Source organism: Mauremys reevesii, linkage group 4 (assembly GCF_016161935.1).
Source record: "Mauremys reevesii isolate NIE-2019 linkage group 4, ASM1616193v1, whole genome shotgun sequence".
Taxonomy (NCBI): domain Eukaryota; kingdom Metazoa; phylum Chordata; order Testudines; family Geoemydidae; genus Mauremys; species Mauremys reevesii.
The window spans coordinates 122,184,326-122,207,639 of NC_052626.1; the positions used below are offsets into that span (position 1 = coordinate 122,184,326).

The following is a 23,314-nucleotide window of genomic DNA, read 5'->3' on the forward strand; positions in this document are numbered from 1 at the left end:
AGACAAAATTTTACCTCAGGCTTTAGATGATTTTTTCAAGGATTGAACTCACAACCTTGTTTTTAGGAGGCCAAAGCTCAAACCACAAAGCTATCCGTCCTCAGACTACTGATGTTCACATCAGGCACAACTTAATATACAGTGAACCATTGTGAAAATCTTACTGATTTCAACAAGAATGCTGGTTATTGAACTTAATCAGAATTTATTCCTAGTTTGTGATTTTAATTGACTTCTTATTCATAGCATAGTTCCTCGTTTAATTATGAAAAGGTGATAGACAGGAAAACACTAGACAGATGGATGCTTTTCTATGGGACTAGATAGACAGAGACACGGTTATGTCTGAGGTTAGATAGACAGAAACACGGCATTAGACAGACCCAGGAGAAAGGAAGGATGGTCCAGAGATTATTGCACTTGCCTAAGACTTGAGGGGTCTGAGTTTAAATTCTGCCTCCACTGCAGACTTCCTTTGCAACCTTGAGCAAATCATTTAGGGGCAGATTTTTTAAGGGAATTTCAGTTCCTAATTCCTATTGAAATCAATGGGATTTATGTGGCTTTAAAAACCTGGGTTTAGTCTCCCTCTACCTCTGTTTGCCACTTGTAATATGGAGGTAAGAGAAGGAGTATTGTAAGCAAGAGACAAGGAGTGATTCTTCTGCCCTACTCCACATTGATTAGGCCTCAACTGGAGTATTGTGTCCAGTTCTGGGCACCACGTTTCAGGAAAGATGTGGACCAATTGCACAGAGTCCAGATAAGAGCGACAAAAGTGCAAGTGCCATGTCTCCATGTGGCTCCCAGAGCCGCAGCACATCCTCTATCTTGCTTCTATTTATAGGGAAAGCCAGGAGGCTCCACACGCTGCCCGTGCCCCAAGCACCGCCCCCGCAGCTCCCATTGGCTGGGAACCAGTTTGCCCACCTCTGGGCTAAGGGCACACAGTGTTTGCAGTTACATGGCCCATGATGCTAACCACCATCACTCCCTTGTTAAATCTTCAAACAAGCCCCTTCATGTTTTCTCCCATTCTGCCCCCCACACTCATCAGCAAAATGTGGGATGCTTTGCTGGGTGCAGGTTGTGATCCCAGTGTTCATCTTAGGCAACTTTTGTGAGTCAGGCCTGGCCTGCTTGATAATACCTGCCCATGACTTTGCAGCACAGCCATGACCTCTATCTTTTCAGTTACGGTAACCTCTTCACACACTTCAATGCTCTTGAGTGGGATATCCCTATGGCATTCAGGCCTCAGATCAGGAACAGGGGCTGTCTTACAATCCTCTGCACGGAATAGCATCTTGACAACGGCTTCACTGTTGTGATGCACTTTTAACTTGTTTATATGCACAGTCCGAGGTGTGTCCCTGCTGTGGGGCTTGTGTACATTGCAGGTAACAGCGTGACCCCTCCCGACCACCTCAGAAGGCCCCTCTCATCAGTTTTGCAATTTGTACTTTTCCACAAGGAATAACACCAGCAGCAGATCCCCTGCATCAAAAGATCACCCACAAGGAGAGCGGAACCCCCTTTATCCCATCGAGTTGGGACCAGGGCCAGATTGGTTAACTAAAATGTTGGATAATTGGATGAATGGGAACGTGCCTGGCTGCAGCGCCATCTAGGGACCATAGGAGAGATTGCCCACTTCTGGACCTGTGTGCACTGGTTGTTGGGTTAATACGGAGAACCGGATAATGGAGGGTCAGATGAACAGGGTTCTACTGTATTGTGATCATCCCATTCTTTCTGAGCTGCCTGGCTTCTAGTGAGGCTTTGCGTCGCTATTCCAATCATGGATTTAGGGAAACCTAATTTAGGCTCCTCCCTGTGAAAGGGAAATGAAAAGTGAAGCGCTTCAGTAAGATCAACATGACCAGAAAGAAATGGTTCAATTTTTTTGTTTCAAAAGGACATTTGGCTTGAGAAGTTTATTTTATTTTGGATGAGATTGTGCCTTTCCTGTTTTGTGGCACACAAGCAGACAAGTTAGAGAAAACAAAATACTCTTGCTGGACATTCGCAAAGTCTCGCTAATTTGTTTCTTAGGAGCCAGAACAACAACACGTAAGAACCCAAAAACCAGAGGGAGAGAATGTAGGCTACTGCCTATAACAGAGAGGCACAACTCACTGGGTACCTGCTGACTGGCTGCTGCTACGCCCCGATTGTGTGCTGCCCTACTGAGCTCCCTAGCATGCAAGCATGCCAAGGAACCCTGCCCAACATTTAAAGTCACAGTATTCAATTTTAACACAACCACAAATGCACCAGAGCATCAACATTTTCTGTTTTACAAGGTTTTTCCTTTTTTGGAACCCTTGTTTCTAAACATGCCATGCAAGATTTGAATCAAATTTCAGCGACTACTCATCATGTGGGTGGAATCATCATTAATGTGTATTCTGGGTAGTTAAGTTGTTGGCTTCTTTAGGAAATGTGTGAAAACAGGAACACTGGGAAAGCCTCCCCCCCCGAAATCACACATACACATCACACATTTGCTGCCCACTGGTGCTGCCTGAGCAGTAGCCTTGTGACATCAGAGACAACCCACCACTCAGCACTTCCTCCCTCTGCTTCATTTTCGTACTTGGGGAGAATGACTAGCACCCTGGCTGCCATGGCAACAGCTACCTTTGACAGCTGGTTGCCCCCTTGTTACCAGAACATCATCACAGACAGGAAGTTTGTAATGAAACAGGGCTAGATCTGGATAACCAGGACGGCCCCTGCTATGCTCAGTGGGGTTTGTGCTGCGGTACGGTGCTGTGTTCCTTCGCAAAGGGCAGGTGTTTGCTACTTTCTTTAGTAAGGGCTAGGTGAAAACAAGATGCAAAATTCCAGCTCTCCTTCTTGGATATTGTTTCCCTGCTTCTTGCACATTCAGGGTTACAGCTGAGAGCTTTCACCCTGAAGTTGCATAAAATGAGTTTTGTTTTAATACAGTTGAATTTCTTTACTTTCAATACTCTGATCAGCACAGCATTGAGCGATAAAAGTGGGATTTTCACAAAGATAACAATGGCAATAAAATTTAGACTGAAACAACGCATGAGTAAGAGCCTCATTGTTTAAACAGCACATATAAAAATATTTTCTTTCTATTAAAAACTAAGGAAATTAACAAACAAAACCCCCTTTGTTTAATGTTACTTAAGTTTGCTTTCATCAATAAACTAAACCATAAAATAATTAGGAAATACAAATTCAAGGTTTTTAAAAGGATTAAACATTTACAAAGTTAAGCATTCTCAGTTTAGCAAATGTGCAAATAAATGTTGCTCTGAGATCATTAATTCAGACCTCTTGTGCGTTTGCGTGATGATGCCGACTTTAATGACATGATCCCATATGATTATTTTTTCCACAGGACCCCTTCCTTATTCAGAGCACAGGGTTTTCTTCTCTGGGGCTGTGTATTGAAGGAGTCTGTTGTCTATAGGATCCCTGCCTCATTTATTGCAGAATTAATGTCGCATAGGAAATGCTCATTCTGGTATTTTCTAACATGAGAGTGCTTCACTTTGCAGCCTTTTAGTCCTCTGTGCATTTCCTAATGTTTATAGCTTGCTTTACTGAGGAGAACAGTCTTTATGACAAAGGGTTTGGTTATTTTAATTTTTTTGTGATGTCTCCATTATTTATCTGCTCAGTGTCAATAGTGTGCGCTTTACAAGACAGAAAAAGCAAGGACACTCCCTCATACAAAGCCCCTTTGACTGACACATACAAAGAAAGCAGGAGATGTAAGAACTAGGACTTTCTTTTGAAGAATAGTCATTTATTACGAATTATTATTATTAAAGAAAGGGTGGTGGATCGGGGAACTTGTGTGGTGAGGATGTACTATGCAGAAGGAGCAATATGTAAACACACAAAGAATGGAATGGGAGAACGAAACACGTGTGGCATTGGTGCTAGCTGTACTGGTAAAACAGAGAGGAAGGGAGGTGATGTTTAGAAAAGGACCAGATTTTTGATTATGGCCCTGGCCCTGTAAATAGCCCTGTCATGGGGTGGCTTGGCATTATGAGGACTGGAGGCCTGAGCTCAGCCAATCCTCGCGGCTAAGGAGGCCCACCTGAACAGGGATCACTGATTCGTGTACTGATCAGCAGGGCGCAAAAGAGGAAGTGGCTGAGAGAGTTGCGGGAGCTGCAGAGAAAGGAAGGAGCAGCACGGACGGCTAGAGAGAGAGAGAGAGTTTGGCAATAACCTTGGAGGAAAGACCCAGAGAGCAGAGACTAAGGCCAGCAATAAAATTGCCTTATGCTGTTCTTCTCCTTTTGGTTTGTCTCTTGGAAAATAAATAAAACCCGTCTGGAAGGGTCGGCAAGACTGATCCGTTGTGAGTGCAGCTCTGGAGCCCGGAGGAGGGAGAGATGGATGGCAGGGTGCTGCAGAACCACTCAGACCACGAGGGGGTGCTTGGGAGGAGGTCCTGAGCAGGGGAGGAGTGGGATTTGGGAGGAGACAGCTCTACAACCAGGGCCAGACAGGAACCCTGAATGTGTGCACCCAACAGCTTTCCTGGAATTTCAAGTTCTAGGCTCCAATCTGTCGGAAGGTGGCGGTTCAGAACCATCCCTAAATCCCATTTAGTTCAGCTGTGAAGTTTCACAGACACAAGGTCATGTTCTCAGAATTCAAATAAATTGGAAAACCAGCATCATAAACTGCAAGTAGTACCCTGTTCCGGTAAACAGGATGGAACATGACAGGTACCGTTGCTGGAGCGGATGCTGCATGCCAGAGACCAAGTCATGCTCTCCACCACACTATTACAGCCCATTGGGAATCAATGATAAGAATGATGTTAAATCTACTCAGGGTAACTACACCAGCATAGTAGAACCACAAAATAGTGCAGTCTGGCCACACCCTGTCCTTCCCCTGGATTGCTCCAACCTGCCTCCTATAGCAGGTGCTGGGTCGGGGAGGCAAGGGATGGGTTCTACATCAGCCATAGAGCCCATATCCCCCCAGTGGCAAAATCCTTTGCAAAACTTTTAAAGATAATGCATCTGCATGTGATTATCCCCTGTCCCCTAGAGAAATATGCTGTATTTTAATGAGTCTGCCTGTGCTTGTCTTGATGATCAGAGCTCAAAGGTGCTACAGGGATCCTCTCCCAAATGATGCTATGCCAAACATGAACACACTTCTATCCTAGACTTTGAAATCAAGAAAGATGACATCTCTCAGGGCTAGTCTACACTTGCGAGCCGGGTCGACGCGGTGAGTTCGACTTCTCGGAGTTCGAACTATCGCGTCTAATCTGGACGCGATAGTTCGAACTCCGGAAGCGCCGGGGTCGACTCCGGTACTCCATCACTGCAAAAGGCGGTAGCGGAGTCAACCTTGGAGCTGTGGACTTCAATTCCGCGGCGTCTGGACAGGTGAGTAGTTCGAACTAGGGTACTTCGACTTCAGCTACGCTATTCACGTAGCTGAATTTGCATACCCTAGTTTGACCCTGCTTCTTAGTGTGGACCAGCCCTCAGAAGGTAGGAGTGAACACTATTTCCACTACAATAGAACTGAAATCTCCTTTTGTTAGTTACAGCAGGTAATAGCACTTTTCAGGTCATCTTGCCCAAGGCAGAAATTTGTAGAAGTCAGCTTGTTGATTATTTGAATCTATAATGCAGCCATGTGGGAGCCGAAAAGAGATTGTTCTGAATCTTTCACATGAATTGTCTCTAATAGTCCATACCTTTTGGAGTGGACCTCTACCATGAGAAACTCAGCCCAAGCACAGCTACTGCCAAATGCAGCAGTCCACTAAATTGCAGCAGATATTTCACCTAAGAGGAAATCCTGGGCCATTGAAACTAATGGTAATTTTGCCATAGACTTCAATGGGGCCAAGATTAAATATGTGAGGTTTGATGGTCGAGCATTCTCACAGAGGAGTCTTCTAAACCTGAAGGTCATTTCCCTGGGTACACATGTCCAAACTCTGAGTTTTCAAGGCACAGTGTAAGGCTCAGCTCTTTCTCTGAGTGCCATGTGGAGGTTTGGCTGTGTCGAGCGCGGCAGGTTGGAATGCATATTCATTAAAACTTTGTAGGACATCACTCCTTTGCCGAGCAGAGATAATGTCTACAAAGGCTCAGTCCAATGAAAATAAATCATTTCTGTGAATCGGATGGGCTTTCATTGATATGGTCAGCTCAGATGCTCTACTGAGCATTATGTAGAATGTGTTTACATTAGTCTTTTCTCTGATGTTTTTAACTCCATCTTTCCTTGAATTATAGAGAGGGGAATTCTACAGCCTCTTTTGAGAGCACTTTTCGCTTGCAGATAGATAGATAGATAGATAGATAGATGAGAAGGGTGTGCAGGGATAGATAGATTTTTTTAGGATCTGAGATCTGTGAACAGGCAGGAGAGCTCTTTTAGCATTAAAAATGTGATTATGGTCATCAAGCCTGCACTTCCTTTAAAAGTGGGGGTAGGAAATAGCAGAAATTTGCTATACTGTAACTAGCTGAGCTCTGGTTCAGATTCTGTCTTTAGAAGAAATTTGGTCTGCAGAAGCATTTGGATTCACCGGTCTTTTTATGAAACACTGAATAAACAGACAGAAATTGCCAGATTCGATCAGACCTGAGCTCCATCTAGTGTCTTGCCTCTCATAGTGGCTAGTAGCAGATGGTGCAAAAGAAGGTTTAATAACCTTCAATAGGCAGGTGTGGAATAATCAGCCCTTCCCCCATCTCACCCTGATTTCTAATAGTTAGAGATTTGTTGAAGTCCCTCCAGTTTCTTCTTAACAGCACTCCTAGGATCTACAGATATTTCCCAACTTCTCAGCTCATCCAGAAGAAGAGCTCAGACCACCAAGGTACAGAGCACGTTAGCCCCAATCCAAAGAAACATATAAGCACATGCTTAACTTCAAGCAACTTGAAGAATGTAAGCAGCCCCATTGAAATCAACATGCTTAAAATTCTGCGTGCTCCACTTCAGGAAAGATGGAGCTAGATTGGAGACAGCCCAGAGGAGAGCAATAAAAGGTTTAGAAGTGCTGGGGGATGGACTAGATGACCTCTTCAGGTCCTACATTTCTATGATTCTATGAAAAGTTATGCACCTGCTTAAACGTTCTGCTGGACTGAGGGAAAAATGCTCAGCTCCATGCAGGATCAAGCCCTGAATGACCTATTGTTCTTTGCTTGGATGCATTTGATTAAATAAGTCAAGTCCTTCTTCCTTTCTATCTTCTGTAGATCTGCATGTTAAGCAAACTGCCTTTGAAGTTGAATAATCATTTTATTTGTTTCAGATTAGCAGCTGTGTTAGTCTATATCCACAAAAAGAACAGGAGTACTAGTGGCATAAGGTTTTGTGGACTACAGCCCACTTATTTGTAATATTTGTCTGAATACCGACTGATTGACATGCTATTTGGCCAACACCAAAGAGTGGGTAAAGAAATAAATGACATGTGTGTGTACGTACGGCATGTGTATGAATATGTATACACAGACACACACACTTTTTCTTGATCTTTGGCCACAAAAAAATTACCACACATACACACCTGAGAATCAAGCCCTAAATGACCTATTTTTCTTTGCTTGGATGCATTTGATGAAAGAAGTCAAATCCTTCTTCCTTGGTACCTTGTGTAGCACTGCACATGAAGCAAGCTGCCTTTGAAGTTGCCTAATCATTTTATTTGTAATATTTGTCTGAATGCCGACTGACTGACATGCTAAGTGGCCAAAATCAAAGAGTGGGTAAAGAAATAAATGACACATCTCTGTATGTATGTCATGTGTATGAATATGTTCACACAGACACACACACACACAGACACACTTTTTCTTGATCTTTGGCCACAAAAAACATACTACACATACATACCTCATGATCGCACTGGACGTTCACTACCTTTTACCTTGCCAGGGTGTTAGGAATGAGAACCAAGCCATCCCCATAATTTCACAAACTGGAATGTGCGACATGAGCTAAGTACAATTAACAATTGTATGATTTGGCAATCGCTATTGTGACATGGGGTGAGGAAAGAGGTGCATTGAGGATATTGACATACAATGAAACAGGTTTACAGGCAGTTTCTTATCCCTATAAAGACAGGTTAAAAGATCAATCTATACACAGAATATTTTTTCTTATCATTATGAATATGTTTCTAAAAATATGTTCACTGCTGTTAATTTTCTCAGAAATATTCACCCCTGGCGACACGCTTTTAGTCTGATCATTAGACGTGTACGTGTGGTAATTTTTCAGCAGCCGAAGAACAAGAAGCTACAGGATTTAGTCAGCATGGCTGCAGTGTCCAGAAGGGATAAATTTGGAAGCTCCATTTTTGAAATATTTTCTCAATGAAAGTATGTCAACCAATAACCAGAGAGTGCGATGCAAACTATGCGTTCCTCCTAACCATGTTATTGTTCCCAGGTGTAATGGAGATCCACGGATTCTACTACTGTCTAAGATACCAGTCCCACAAAATTGAACATATTCCTTAATGTTATTCATGCGAGGCATTCCACTGAGTCTGTGGGGCTACACTTATAAATGAAATTAAAATATCAGCAGAATCAGGGTCAAAAGGTGTAAATCAGACTAAATGGCAGGGTAATGCACTTTCCTAGAGATAAAGGATTTTTTTCTCCCTTAGAAGAAGTGAAAGAGTTCTGGGTTTTCCCATCAGTTGTTCCAGGTTCCATTCAGGAGCGGCTCTAGGCATTCTGCCGCCCCAAGCACGGCAGGCAGGCTACCTTCGGCGGCTTGCCTGCGGAGGGTCCGCTGGTCCCGTGGCTTCAGCGGACCTCCCACAGGCAGTGGACCCTCCGCAGGCACGCCTGCGGGATGTCCACCGAAGCCGCGGGACCAGCGGACCCTCTGCGGCGGCCGTCAGAGCGCCCCCTGTGGCTTGCCACCCCAAGCACGCGCTTGGCGTGTTGGGGCCTGGAGCCACCCCTGGTTCCATTCCACAACTCAAAGGGTCTTTACGCATCTGACCACAGTTCTTTATATTAGCATACACCGTTTGCATAAGAACTAAGGCCTTCCTTTATGGTTGTTCCCGCAGCTAGCGCCCCAGGCTGAATGAATGGCTGGAGGAAATTGTACGGCAGTGACCGAGTTCATTCTCACAGGTGTGACAGATCGTCCGGACCTTCAGGTCCCCTAGTGTCTTTGTGACACTAGGATCTATGTTATCACTAGGATAACATAGATCCTAGTGATCTATGTTATCACCCTGGTGTGGAATCTGGGGATGATCGTTTTAATCAGGATCGACCCCCCCCCATGTACTTCTTTCTCAAGAAATTGTCTCTCGTGGATGCCTGTTACTCCACAGTCATCACTCCCAAGATGCTGATGAGCTTCTTAGCAGAGAGGAAAGCTATTTCCTATACAGCGTGCATCATCCAATATTTTAGCTTCATATTGTTAGTCATCTCTGAGTGCTTCTGCTGGCAGTAATGGCATATGACCGTTATGTAGCCATCTGTAACCCACTGCTGTATATGGTGATCATGTCGCCAAAGCACTGCCTGCAGCTAGTGGCTGGTTCATATCTATGGGCCTTCCTGAACTCCATGATACACACAAGCAGTTTGTTAAGATTATCCTATTGCGACTCCAATATCCGGAATCATTTTTTCTGTGATATCAACCCACTTCTAAAGCTCTCCTCTTCTGGCACCTCTATCAATCAGCTGCTTGTTTTCCTCTTTGGCAGTCTGATTGAGGTGATCAGCATTGTGACCATTCTCATCTCATACGTCTTAATTATTGTGACTGTGCTGCGGATCCGCTCCACCGAGGGCAGGCGCAAAGCCTTCTACACCTGCACCTCCCACCTGACAGCTGTCTCCATGTTCCACGGGACAATTCTCTTCATGTATTTCCGACCCAGCACCAGCTACTCATTGGACACAGACAAAATGGCCTCCGTGTTCTACACAGTGGTGATCCCCATGCTGAACCCCCTCATCTACAGCTTGAGGAACAAGGATGTGAAGGATGCCCTGAGGAGAGCAATAGAGACAAAATTGAGGGCCCATTTTTCCCCAAAGGGTGTCAGAATAGGACAACCAAATCCTTCAGTGGCTTCTCTGCACACATAGGACTTGTCTCCACTATGGGGTGGATCAATGCTTCGGTGATAAATCCACCGGGGGACAATTTAGCAGGTCTAGTGAAGACCCACTGGATCAACAGACTATCACTCTGGCATTGACTCCACCAGAACGAGATAAGTACGGGGAGTCTACGGGAGAGTTTCTTCTGTCGACCCAGTGCAATGTGAACCCCGTGGTAAGTATATCAAAGCTATATCAACTTGAGTTATGCAACTAACATAACTCAAACTGTGTAGCTTAGATTGACCTGTCCCCGTAGCATAGTCCTGCCCATTGGCTCTGATTCAGAAAGTCCTTAAGCACATGTTTAAGTATCTCTCCCTTTGACTTCAGTGGGGCTTAAGCACATGTTTAAAGTTAAACATGTATTTAAGTGCTGCTTTGAAGAGAGATGTGTTCCTGAATAGAGGCCTTATGTGCATAAAAAGGCCATGTCAGTTATTAAATGATGGCTTGCTCCCCTGTGCCTATAATAAAATACTTTAAAATTGGTTTTTTCAGTGTAAGATAGAAGAGGTTGATTTAAATATTGTTTAGAATTACTGAATAAAAGGGAAAAGTTCACACTGCAACAATGGATTCATGAGCAATAACCAGGTCTGGTTTTAATGTCCAAAAACGTTGACAGATATTTGTTCAATTAAATTTTGTGATTTTGCTTCAGTCAGATCCACAGCCCAACTCATCTGTTTTTTGAGAGACATTTGTGTGTGTGATACTATATTCAAAGCTGTGTTTGTTGAAAGGGAGAATGTCATGAATGCTCAGTCAGATGTAATATTTCTTCAGTACTCACACCAAAAGTCCCCCACACAACTCTTTATGAGTTTAGGAGTCACACAATTAAAGAGCAGGTAGTTTAGGTGACCAAACATATACAGACACGTTTTCAAAGATAGTCGTTGGTTGTGAATGCCACTGTTATTGGGATCTCAATGTAAAAGACCTTGGGCCTTATTTTCTCAAGTGCTGAGTACTTACAGCTCCCGTTGACTTCAGCTGGAGTGGTGGAGTTTCTGGAAATCAGGACCGAGAGGACTGAAGTTGGGCACGCATAAACAGAGGCTACCAAAATCACTGGCCATTGCTGAATCTTTTGGGTATGGCAAATTACAACAGTGAATTTTCGAAGCACCAGTCACCTCACAGTATATCTACCATGCAATGTAAGCCCAGGGTTCGAACTCATGCTCAAGTTAATGCTTAGCCATTTATACAGGGGTGCATGAAACCATACCTGCCGGGATAATAAGAGTGAGCAGCATGGAAGAAGGAAATTTCACGGCATGAATTAAATCTGAATGACACCATTGGTCTTGAAAGTAGGTAGTGAATATCTTACAGGAAACCAGCCGCTGTGATGTCTGGGAAGAGTTGGGATGGAGCTTTAGATTTACTCTCACTTTTTAACAGGGCTGAGATTTTCAAGGCTGTCTAGGAGATTTAGACATCCAAGTCTCCATAAAATTGACTGGAATTAGGCATCCAGTTCCCCATAGGGAGTTTCCAGATTCATGTACATTATCACAAATTTTCTCCAATGAAATATACCTGGTATGTGTTTGGGTTTGAGCTGGGTACTTTATAGTGTCTGCTTGCTGAGGGTAAGTTAGAAAGCATTCATACTTTTTAGATCCTTCCAGATTAGGGTGACCAGACAGTAAATGGGAAAAATCAGGACGGGGGTGGGGGGTAATAGGAGCCTATATAAGAAAAAGACCCAGAAATCGGCACTGTCCCTATAAAATCGGGACATCTGCTCACCCTATTCCAGATAATCCTTTTAGATGACCACAATGTCTGTTATGCCCCAGTCACTTGGTTACTGCTGCTTCATAACACATCCCCTGGCAGTGTTGCTAATCCCAAGCATTTGAAAACCATGAATCAGGCTTCCAAAAATCATGAAATTGGCTTAAAATCTTGAGATCGTTTAAAAAATAACACACCCAGCGTTTAGAGAGGGGGCAGGGAAGTGTAATTCTGTTTTGTGCACGATTTTTATAGTTCAGAATTTGGTATCGTAAGAAGGCAAAACTATGGAACACCTCAAAAGTGAGGCCGTCTCCATTTGCTTCCTTCTTCTGGCTCCCCCTTCCCCATTTCATCAAACACAAACAGCATGTTCTCAATCCAAGGGCCTTTCCAGTCTATTAACACAGTGAGGCTCATCTGCTATTGCAATGTCATCTACCACCTACGCCCTTCCAATGCTGCCCAGTGGTTACATTTTTCAAACAAACCGACCATGACTGCGGCTGCTGCAGTGCAAATAATTATTGTTATTTCCTCCTTATGGTTAGAGATCAGCCACACCAGAACCCGCTGGCTCCAAGTGTCCGTCCTCCCCCCTCCCCCACTCACACGCATACACAACACTGGGTAACGGTCAGACTGGCACTAGGGGCATTAGACTGAGATCGTCCTTCAATTCCTGGCTCTGCTACGGACCCCCTGTGTGATTTTGGACAAAGCAAAGATTCCCTCTTTGCCTCGATTCCCTCTTTGTAACATGTGGATAATAATCCTTCCTTTCGCCCACCCTCTTCTGTCTTGTTTATTGGACTGTAAGCTCTTGAGGGCGGGAACTCTCTGTTACTATGTTTTTCCAGAGAACCTAGTACAGTGGGGCATTGACCTCTAATTGACAACACAACAGCAATAAATACAAATTTTACATCCCTGAATTTATCTCTATAATTGGCTGGAACCAAAGCCCAGAATCTGAAAATCCTCAAAGGTTGAAGAAGTCGGATCTGAATCGGATTCCAGATCTGAAGTGTGTAACTCAGGTTCATCTTTATGTATAATACTGGAGTCTTACCTAATATCCATCTGGACCTTTCAGGGTCTTCCATTAACCATGTCCATTGCCACTGCAATTTATCCTGAGACAGAAGAATGAACAAACAAACAATGTCTGTCTTAAGTTGCAAAACTGTTGACTGCACTAACATCACATTTCCAAGTACATGGAGAAAATGGAAAGTTATGTCCAGGATTCAGAACCAAAGGAAAATAGCTATGCCACCTCCACTGAAAGAAAGAAGTATTGTATCACAGCTACTGGCGGAAGAGAGTGTCCAATCACTCTTTATCCCTAAGGGATCATGTTAGGGCACCAACAACCTTTATATATTAATTTCTGTGTCATTTAGAGATCACGTGCCTGACGTCACACCTCCAATTGTAGTCTCAAGGCAGGCACAGAGGGGCTCATTACAATGCCCTCCTTGGTGCCCTAACATACTTAATAGATTTGGTTATTTGCCTTTGCTTAGTTTTATGGAAAGCTCTTGATGTTTTGCTGACCCACAGGGAGAAGTCTCAAGAGCAGCGTCACTGAAAACAGATGGTTCAGTCTTTCCTTCCGTAGGGAGGACTCAGTGAATTTGGTGTCAAAGTTAGGCTTAAAAGAAATCCAGACATGTTTAACTATGGAAAAAGCACAGTTACAGCAAACAAACAAGTTTAACTTTGTTCTGCATAGATGCCAAGCAATCACCCTACCCTTACAATTAGTGCCTAATAGTGCCTTATAATTTACCACCCCTGATTGGGTAAAACTGATTTTTCATACAGTTTTAAGGCCAGAAGAGGTCAATATGATCATCTAATCTGACCTCCTGCATAGCAAAACCTTGCCCAGTAATTTCTGTAACAAGCCTGTAATTATTATTTTTTTTAGCTCTCACACATCTCACAACACCCAGTTGGAAAGACTTCAAGTGACAGACAATCCACCATTAGCAGGAGTGTTGGAAGCAAGACAGGCCAAGTAATTCTTCCACTCTACACAGCTCTAATAAGGCATCAACTGCAGTATCGTGTCCAGTTCTGAGCGCCACATTTCAGGAAACATGGGGACAAATTGGAGAGAGTCCTGAGAAGAGCAACAAAAATGATGAAAGGTCTAGAAAACATGACCTATGAGGGAAGATTGAAAGAATTGGGTTTGTTTAGTCTGGAAAAGAAAAGGCTGAGAGGGGACATAACAGTTTTCAAATACCTAAAAGGTTGTTACAAGGAGTAGGGAGAAAAATTATTCTCCTTAACTTCTGATGAAAGGACAAGAAGCAATGGGCTTAAATTGCAGCAAGGGAGGTTTAGGTTGGACATTAGGAAAAAATTCCTAATCATCAGGGTGGTAGGAACTGGAATAAATTGCCTAGGGAGGTTGTGGAATCTCCATCAGGGGAGACTTTTCAGAGCAGGTTAGACAAACTCCTGTCAGGGATGTTCTTGATGGTGCTTGGTCCTGCCATGAGTGCAGGGGCCTGTCCTTGATGACATCTCGACGTCCCTTCCAGTCCTGTGACTCTTTCATGGGCTGGGTGATGTTTTCTGTTAAGATGGCTGGTGCTGGTAGCTGGGTGTGGTCCTGGTTTTTGCCCCCTTCCTCTGCCTGCACAGTTCTCAGCTCTAGGACACTGTTACCTCTGTAGGCCACGCAGCCGGCTCCCCAGCCTTTAGCATTGCTTTTCCCTGGCCCTGGGGCTGAGCTGTGTTGGGGGCAGGGGAGTGAGATGAAAACTCCTCTGTGTTTGGGTGAGGGCGGAAAGGGGGTGGCAGCAATAGGAGGCAGAAGGGAGCAAATTGGGCGTCATGGATCTGAAAGGCAGCGGGCCTAGGGGTTAGGCTGTGATTCCTCAGAACTTTTCAATCTCTCCATTCCTGAAGGGGGGAGCCCTGTTGGGTCAGACATATAAAATCAAAGGATCCTAGAAGGAGCCTGGCATGTGGTTGAAACTTGCCCGTAGTTCAATGTTGTTAGTTTTACAGTAGTGACTGGACGTGCAAACTGAGACCAGAGCCCCAGGGTCCTTGATTTCAACGGGGCTTCTTACAGTCTAAAGCATGTTAAGCTTGTGCTTATGTTTCTTTGGATTGGGGCTAGCGTGCTCAGTACCTTGCTGGTCTGAGCTTTTGTTCTGGGTGAGTTGAGAAGTTGGGAAATGTCTGTAGATGCTAGGAAAGCTGTTAGAGCAGCACTGCAAAGAAACTGGAGGGAGTTGACAGCTTTATATGGCATAGCGTATGGATCATGTGGATGCTTAAGGGATACTAAACATCGTGCTTCAGGGCTTAAACAATTCTCTAATTATTACAGATCATGGCAGGATGTGGGGAAGGGCTGATTGTTCCACATCTGCCTGTTGAAGGTTATTACACCTTCTTTTGAAACCTCTGATACTAGCCAGTATCAGAGACAACATACTGCACTAGATGGAGCTCAGGTCTGATCCAATCTGGCAATTTCTATGTGTTTATTCAGTGTTTCATAAAAAGACTGGTGAATCCAAATGCTTCTGCAGATCAAATTCCTTCTAAAGAGAGAATCTGAACCAGTGGGTTCTGCCCCATTCCAAACTGAGTGACTGTAGGCACTTATCCGCCAGAGAGGGGGTGCTTGTGACAGGCGGGTTTCGAGGCCGTTACACTGAAAATTGAAATCTGAAGTCAGATTTGATTCAGGTCTCTCTTAAACAGCTATAAACAGATGCAAATCAAGAGGAACTACACTGAAATCCTCTGGCGTTCCAGCTGTGTAAACCAGCTCATAATAAATAATAATCATTAATAACCTCAACCACAACAATATACTCCACTGTACAGAGATTTCTCCATGGGGTAATTTTTCAAAATACCTGCCAGCCACAGGGCCCCCCTGGCACAGACACCTGGACCCCTACTGTCCCCCCGAGCCCAGCTGCAGCCTTCCAAGCCCAGACACTCGCACTCCTCCCTTTCCAAAGCCCAGGGATCCAGAGGGAGAAACAACCCGACGCTGGGCCCTGTGCTTGTATGGCGTTTCCTGCATGTCACCTCCTCCTTTCAGGGTGTGCCGGGAACCCTTCATCTCCATCTCTATCCTGGCAGCATCTTCTATGGGCAAGCTGGGAGCTGGGCTCTTCTGGGTCCAGCGGCCCCTAGTGGCAGCCAGCAGCTCTGCATTACCAAATCTGGGGGAGGTGAAGGAAATTCTGCACAGAATATTAATGCGACGTGAATTGCGCATTGTGCAATGGTGCAGAATTCCCCCAGGAATAATGGGGAGAAGAAGTGAGAACAAATAATCATGTCACTTAATACACAGCAGGAAGATGCTCAGATATTATGGTGATGTAAGTCTATATAGAATAGAATCAGAAATTGGAGCTTTATTTTGCACCTTCTTCCACCCAAATGTAGAAGATCCATTATCCCTGTGCAAGAAAACAGGAATAGAAATAGTGGGCATGAGTAAAAATCTCTTCTCGCACCCCCACTCCCAACAGAACAATATATCTGAGGGCAGTTATTCTGTACCCAAAATGGCTGTCTGCAACATGAGTCTTAGTTACTTAATTGTGCGATTCTGTCATCAAGAGATCTGAAAACTCCAGGGAATCTGTATTGGCTTTATAAACTAGCAATAAACACTTCAACTTAAAAATCCATCCTTTTACTAATGTAAACCCTTTGAAGCCTTTCGGTAAATGCTCATCAGCGGGTAGGGTTCTATTTGAACCAAGCAGAGCTAAATAATGGAGTAAACCACTTTATTTTCCTGAGATAGAAACAGTTTCTTTTTAATGTAACCCTATTTTATCTTATTTGACTAACCAATAAAGTGAAATGTAGCTAGCAGGACGGAAAGCTAAAATAATAGGAAGCAAACAGTGCAGAAATTATTCATGATGGACAAGATTCTGAGACAGTCTCTCTTGTTGGGAAGTAACTTAATCCTCAGATTGCATCATTCATATACATTGATGAGTCATGGAGACGCATTAGAGCTGGTTAGAAATTTTAAATTATAATTAATTTAATTTTAATAATTAAATTTTAATTTCGTGGGAAACTTCATGGAGGCTCCCCCCCAGGAACATGACAGTTTTCAGAAAAACAAAACAACAGCATCTCTCCTCTCTACGTAAATATTTTGGGTTTGAAAAAAATGTTATTAAAATCTGTAGGGTTTTAGTTCCAAATTTCACCACACACTGAAAATGTCCCACCCAAATATTTGGGGTTTGGTTTCCTTTGTTTTCCCCATGAAACATCAGAGGAAGTTGGACTCGATCTGGGCAGCAATATACCACATTCTGGTCCTAAACAAAGAAGGGGCTACATAAATGACAAACAGTTTTACCAGTGTTACACAAGAGTTAGGAAACAGCAAAGTTAAACGTACAGGTGAAATCTTAACTCTTTCCCCTTCTGCATATGCATTATTAGAGTTCAGGTAGTTTGAAGTCAATTGAAGTTTTGCCACTTGTCTTTAATAAGATCAGGATTTAGTGCAAAATATTAATCTGTCTGTGTCCAGTTGTTGACTCTGGAGATATTTAAGCCACGTCCTCCTCATATTTACAGCACTACACCCTAACTAAAGAATGAATTTTCTGAGAATTTGCTAGTGAATCTGTTAATTAATTTCTGAGTTAAAATTAATTTAAAAAATATGTCCTTTAAAAATTTAACAGTGTCAAACCATTTATTTCTCCCTAAATAACCCAACCCAGGTCCTCCCTATCTCAATGGAAATGACCAAAGAACTAAGTCTTGGGTGGTTCTGGGGCCGTGGGTAGCTTTTTTAAAGAACTTTTAGGTCTTTTCCTGCTATTTTACTGAACTGAAAATGTCCCTTCAGAGCAAGATGTATTAACAAAACACTATTGATAGTGTCATAGTCTTTGAAACAATTCACATAGTAATTTATTTCTAAATCACTGTACCTGCAAGCTTGTTTTCGTTAGTACTCTGTCTAAAGGGTCACCACTTTTCCCAAGGGCAGGACATGCAGCCTCAGTTGCTCTGGGACTGGGTGGTGGAGCTCCAGCACCCCCTGTGCCCCCTTGTGAGCTCCTAGAGCAACTCCACCTTAGTTCAGACTCCGTGGAGATTTTACCTTCCTACGGAGTGATGCAACCCAGGAAGTGTTTACAGTGACCCGGGGCAGCCTTTTCAAAGTGAGGTAGCATTTCATAGGCACCTGGAGTATTGCATGAGCAAGTCCTGAGGCTAGCAGAGGAAAACCAAGCTTAAGAGAAAGTCCAAGTGTAAAAATAGAATCAGGCAGGCCATAAAAGCATTTGAAGAGCAATTAGCAAAAAAGACACATAAACAGAAAGTTGTTTTTAAGTACCTCAGCAGCACAGCAGGAAGCCTGTTAAACAACCAGTGGGGCCACTGGACAATTGAGGTGCTAAAGGAGCACTCAAGGAAGATAAGGCCATTGGGAAGAATCTCAATGGATTTTTTTGCATCAGTCTTTACTGCAGAACCTGATGTTATTCAAGCACGAGTTCTGAAGGAACTCAAATATGAAATTTGCGCAACTACTAACTGTGGTATGTAACCTATCACCGAAATGAGCCTCTGTATCAGATGACTGCAGGAAAATTAATATAACCCTGATTTCAAAAAACGACATAGAGATGATCCTGGCAATTACAACAGTAAGCTTAATTTCATTACCAGGCAAATTGGTTGAAACTATAGTAAAGAACAGAATTATCAGATACACAGATGACCATGATTTGTTAGGGAAGAGTCAACATGGTTTTTGAACGGGCAATAATGCCTCATCAGTCTATTAGGATTCTTGGAGGGGGTCAACAAACATGTAGGCTAGGGTGATCCAATGGATATAGTGTACCCGGACTTTCTGAAAACCTTTGACCAAGCCCATCACCTAAGGCTCTTAAGCGAATTAAGCAGTCATGGGGTAAGAGAGAAGGTTCTGTCATGGAGCACTAACTGGTTAAAAGACAGGAAACAAAGGGTAGGAATAAATGGTCAGCTTTCACAATGGAAAGAGGTAAACAACGAGGTTCCATAAAGAACTGCATTAAACTATTCATAAACTATCTGGGAAAAGGGGTAAACAGTGAGGGTTCAAAGCTTGCGGATGATACAAAACTACTCAAGATAGTTAAGTCCAAACCTGACTGCAAAGAGTTACAGAGGGATCTCACGAAACTGGGCGATCAGCCCAGGGAATGACAGATGAAATTCAGTGTTGATAATGCAAAGTAACGCACATTAGAAAACATAATCCTAACTATAAATACAAAATGATGGATCTAAATTAGCTGTTACCACTCAAGAAAGAGATCTTGGGAGTCATTGTGGATGGTTCTCTGAAAACTATGTGAAGTGGTGGTTCAAAAAGCTAACTTCATGTTAGGAACCATTAGGGAAGGGATAAATAATAAGAAAGAAAATATCATATTGCCTATATATAAATATATTGTATCCTCAGTCCCTGAATACTTTGTGCAGTTCTGGTTGCCCTATCTAAAAAAAAAAAAAAAGATAGATTAGAATTGAAAAAGTCCAGAGAAGAGAAATAAAAATGTCCAGAGTTCAAGCTTTATTTTTTTTTTGAGAAAAAGCTGAAATTTTCTGCTAAAACGGTTGATGCATAAGAATTTATGTGTATGTGTGTAAAAAGTCCATAGGCAAGGGGCACATTTTCCGAAAGTTTTAATGGTGAATTGTTCTTCTTCAGAGAATTGCAACCTTTCAAAATGGCCACCAGCTCTCATCATTGTTGACAGGAATGAGGCTAAAGCTGCCTTTAAGCAAAGAGGTCCTCTTTCAATAGGAACACCACCATCTGCCATTATTTCCAAAGCAGTAAAGTCAAGCTGCCCTCACAGAAGCTGGTGGTCCATGTCAGCCCAGAGAGCCATCCTTGAGAATAGAAGACACAAGCTGTTTTGAAAGAGGGCAGTTCCTCTTGGTATCTTCTGAACTGAGTGTGGCTTTAGGTTAAAAATCCATCTTTTCCCTATAATGTTTTGTGCGCACGCGAGCGCTGATTTTCACTCTGACTGGAACAAGGGGGCTCTCAAGTAGCTAGATATCTGGCTTCCTTTAATTGCAAACACAAAAACCGCAGAGACAAACAGGGAGGACGAGTTTTTAACTATTTGGACCATTGCATCTCTCATATTCCACTTTTGCAGGCTAAGCTGCTGCGAGAACACTCTGAGCACTGATCCCGTGGCTGGGCCGGCCCACAACATTTTGGCACCTGAGGCAGGGAGCTCAAATGACACCCCATACCCCTCGCTCGGCCAAAACTTTGAAAGGTCTCAATTCTGCCTTCTTCCTGTTCTACTCCTCTCATGGTACTGCTCTGCTACCTCCCCAATAAAGGAGAAACTAATAACTTAAAATGCCTTGTTCCAAAATTTAAGTAACACAACTTTCAAATGCCTGAACAGCAAACGTAACTTTTCTTGTCTGCATGGTAAACACTGGCATTTTTATCTGTTTGAATAATCAAAGCGGTGTTTTCCGTGCCTTCTTGGTTGCAAAGATTTGAACTGCTTCTGCTTCCTGCATGTCCACCGTCTGGGCCAGCTCACGCCTATCTATGGAGATGGATGCAAGGCTGACCTGTGTCATTGTGGAGTGTAGACGTGTGTTTTATTAACTTCAGCTTGAGAAGCTGCGTTCTCCAGTGGCAACTGTTACAGGAAGTGATAGAAGTATGTGCAGAGCAACAAAAGCATTTGGAAAGAGGCTGCTCATCTTATTTGTGCACATATATTCCAGAACAGCCTTTGGAGTAGATCCTGCTGAAATGTAACTTGTAATCTTCTCTTGATGCTGATCATCTATGGTGGACTTTACCCTTAGGCTCATCTCAAGCTCTTTCCGCCTATGAGATGCTCTCTGGTGATTTGCTGCCTTCTCATGGCATGCCACATTTCTAGCCAGATTTTTCCAGTCCTTTGTTCCTGTAGAACGCAATGTGGCTGGAACGTTAGACTGGAGGAGTTTGCAACAAAAACAGTATGCAGTATTCTGGGTTTTTGAGTACCTAAGCCATGACCTCTCCACTTTGTCAGTTTGGGGTCTCTTATGGGATTATCCCCTGCCTCGTAATCAAAACGTCTTCTTCTTCGGTGACTCTTGTATTCTTGAATGGGTGGGAAAATAGCTTCAGTGTGAAGTTCCTCTGCCAACTTCTGTGCACTCTTCAGAACGGTTTGAAATCCCTCATCTGACCGGTCAGACTGTAGGTCTGACTTTGCTTTGTCCAGTTGTTCCATTGCGCCAGATATATCAAGGTCAACACCTTGGAGTCTCTTGCTTACAACATTTATTTCAAACAGTATGTCATGCCACAACACTAAGCCACGCAGAAATTTGAAGTTATGTATGTTTCTGGTGATTCCATTTCCCTCTGCTACTCTTCTCCCAAGAACAGTTCCTGTCATAGCATTATCCTCCATAATGACAACTATGGCATCAAACTCAGCCATCAGCCCCACAATTTTAAGGAAGTTTCCATTGTTTGGCATATGTAGCTGATCTGAAGTGCCACACAGTGCTGGGTTTTGGGTAGCAGCATTCTCACAATGGCAACGAGCCTTTTCAGAACATTTTGCCAGTAAAGAGACTCTGATGCAATCTTCTCTTGATGCTGATCATCTATGGTGGACTTTACCCTTAGGCTCATCTCAAGCTCTTTCCGCCTATGAGATGCTCTCTGGTGATTTGCTGCCTTCTCATGGCATGCCACATTTCTAGCCAGATTTTTCCAGTCCTTTGTTCCTGTAGAACGCAATGTGGCTGGAACGTTAGACTGGAGGAGTTTGCAACAAAAACAGTATGCAGTATTCTGGGTTTTTGAGTACCTAAGCCATGACCTCTCCACTTTGTCACCATTGGGGATTTCACACCAGGAATGTGTTGGATGGAAGCTTCTATTTTCATTGTCTTTGGGGAACATGAAGTTTTTCACTTGCTGTGGCCCATGCAGTACAAGGAAGTCCCTCAGGCTACTGCTCAGGTGGGTCCACAGTCCTGGATCATCTAGACTTAAGGAACTAAACCCAGCAGCAGCTGTTTCTTGTGCCTCCACCACACTCTTCTCTGATCTACACTTTTCTTCAGGCATGTGCATGGTTTACATCCATTTGGGATGGAGATATGGATGCTGCAGTAGCTGCCAGGTCGCCTGCACTCTGACTAACTGGAAGATCAGGCATCTCCTCACCACTCACATCCGCATTGGGGATGGAAGGCTCACCGTGAACATTTGTGTCTCTGTATCTCAGGAGAGCTCCTTCCTGCTTAGACAGAAAAGCTTCTTTTGATTGCTTTCTTTTTCTGAATGCTGCCCCAGAGGGGCGTTTTCTTCTTTCACTCATGACTGCTGTTCTGTGCCAGCTAGAGTGGCTCTCAAAACTCAGTTGAAGGGGACAAAGAAGCAGGCTGGTAGCAGGGCCTGAGTGAGGGAAGATATCAGCCTCTTAAGGGCCTAACCGGCTCCTACTACTTCAGGAAATAGGAAGCTCCCTGAGAAGCTGGTGTTAATCAGTCCAGGCTCCTGGGGGTGCTCAAGAGGTACATAAGAGGCTCCTCCTCCTCTCTCTCCCTGAAGCTCCTGTTGCTTTCTGTTATTCCCTCTCACCTTTTCTCCTGCCTGCCTGTTATGTCTCTTGGGCCCCCTTCCTCCAGCACAGCACTCCACCATCTCTGTGCATCTCGAGCAGCGAGAAAACATATGCACCAGCACCAGACAATTTTTCTACACTCTGGATCCTAGTGGCGCCCGCCCACGGTCTGGCACCTGTGGCAGCCGCCTCAGTTCGCCTCATGGTAAGGCCAGCCCTGTCCTATGGGCACGGAGAACCTAGCTCCCACTGAGGTCAGCCAGGGAGGCTGGATGTGCACATTGCAGGAAATAGACGGTCAGGGCAGCATAATCCACTGAAAAAACCGCGTCTTGCTAATTGCAAATCAGGCTCTCCCAGTGTGGCTCTTCGTCCTGCCTCTGTTGGCTGGAGCATGAGCAGAGCTTTATGAGACAGCTGCTGTGGCTGTGGCCAGCCATTGAAGCGAGTTTCCCATCGTCTCTCTTCTGGCTGCGGATGTTCGACTGCAGCAGCCCTGCAAAGGCACCGGCCTCGCTCTAATGTCCATTCTCCCCTTGCTTGCATGGCGCTTCATGGACCATTGAGTAGCCTCATGAAAACATCCCAGTTGTGGACACAGGCACCAGCACCAATTCCAAAAGCTAAAGTCCCCTTTGCAATCCAGGGAACCAGCCTGGGTTGTCTGGAGCGCAGGGTGTGGCCCATGGTGACTGCAGACACTGCCCCTGCTGCACAACGACTCCTGGGACCCTCTAGCCCATCAGCACTCAGCTCTCCCGCATT

At 44.0% G+C, this 23,314-nt stretch overlaps 1 pseudogene; it reads left to right on the forward strand.

The window, feature by feature from the left end:
• The first annotated feature begins 9,106 nt into the window (after positions 1-9,106).
• LOC120403996 lies at positions 9,107-10,130 on the forward strand (annotated as a pseudogene).
• Positions 10,131-23,314: the final 13,184 nt, after the last annotated feature.